This window comes from Aplysia californica, unplaced genomic scaffold, assembly GCF_000002075.1.
Source record: "Aplysia californica isolate F4 #8 unplaced genomic scaffold, AplCal3.0 scaffold00137, whole genome shotgun sequence".
NCBI classification, from domain to species: domain Eukaryota; kingdom Metazoa; phylum Mollusca; class Gastropoda; order Aplysiida; family Aplysiidae; genus Aplysia; species Aplysia californica.
Window position 1 is genome coordinate 1041044 of NW_004797407.1, and position 1472 is coordinate 1042515.

Genomic DNA, 1472 nt, shown 5'->3' on the forward strand with positions numbered 1-1472 from the left:
CGCAACCCTGCCACAGAAAGACTGCAATGTCAGCAGTAATAATCAAGCATACATCTGAACAATACGATCATGCGGGTAAAACTAAAGTACTGTCGTTTGGAGTAATCAATGCTTGACGTCTCGGGAAATGATCGCAATCAATTCGGGGGTTGTCTTCAAGGGATTGAGGTGGCAGATGGTATTGACCCCCAGGTAGGTTGGCCATGTCGATTGGAACTTGAACCCCTGCCAACCCGGCTTGTTGAAAGTGGAATGTGTTTGCTTCTGGCCTGGTGAACTGCGTCGGTCGCTTTTGATCTTGGTCTCGTGTGTGCGTCGTCTTGTGTGCGTCATGTTCATGATATTTGTTCCGTTTTCTTTTTTTTCTGTTTCCCGATTACGATCTTTCTTTCTTTCTGTTTGCCTTTTTGTACTCATCTTTTAATCCCCCCCTCTCTCTCTCTCGTTCTCTCTCTCTCTCTCTCTCTCTCTCTCTCTCTCTCTCTCTCTATCTATCTATATCTCTGTTTACCCACCCCCGGCGGCGGTGCTACTGACTGAAATGTCTTCAGGCCCTTCCCAAAGGGGGGACATTAATATGTCCTTATGCACAGTAGAATTGAAATTGTAAATAGGCTGATTCAGCAATGTCACGCTCATTACTGTTCCTGAACTTCAACAGGGAACTGCTGCTTTTTCTTTCCTAATCCTTGCTATCGTCAATTATTTCTCTACTTCTTTTGTACGTTTGTCACACTCTTGTGACCCGCTATTTCCGGGGTGCCTTGATAGTCGAAGCAGACTTTGCGCTGTTGAAACTGGAGAGGTGAGCAGAGTAAGTCTGATTCCATGTAACTTACATTGTAAGGACTTCTCTGTTGACATCCATCCCTTGGCGCTCATGTGACCTTATAAATGCAGTTGCGAGCGCTGTAAAACCTCTACTAAAACTAAAACTATCTCTCTCACTCTCTCTCTCTCTCTCTCTCTCTCTCTCTCTCTGTCCATTGCCGAGGACGGCCATCCACTGTCTTGGAGAAAAGAGGTCGTCTTAGAGAGATGGATGTCTTGGACGGTGTCCTTGTAAATTCTTAAGACCGTAAAGAGGGAAGTGGGAAGTAGCCGTTTGTTTTGGCAAATGTCTTGAACAAGTGGCCATTAGAGCAGCTTCGACTATAAATAGATCTATAATATTAATAGATCCGTGTAATATAATAATATAGATAAAATAACATTATTGTATGCACATATTCTAATGTATTTTCTAGATGGCCCAGTAGTGGGATTAGATCATTAAGTGTCTCAGAACAGGACGTATTGCCACTAAAATAGAGCGAAATGCTGTACTAAAATAGCCAACGACTATTGAATTTGAATGCAGCTACATTTCACTACCTCCGAATTATAACGTTAGATCTAAATCCTGTCTGCTCACCATCTAGTTTTGAGAAATTTGAAGTTAATTTCTTTGTTTCAATTTTTAATTAATTAAT

The 1472-nt window shown here is 42.1% G+C and overlaps 1 protein-coding gene across 2 annotated transcripts in view; it reads right to left on the minus strand.

The window, feature by feature from the left end:
- The window catches only part of LOC101849609, a gene marked incomplete in the record, with an annotated part of 41365 nt that overhangs the window by 39319 nt on the left and 574 nt on the right, over positions 1-1472 (minus strand).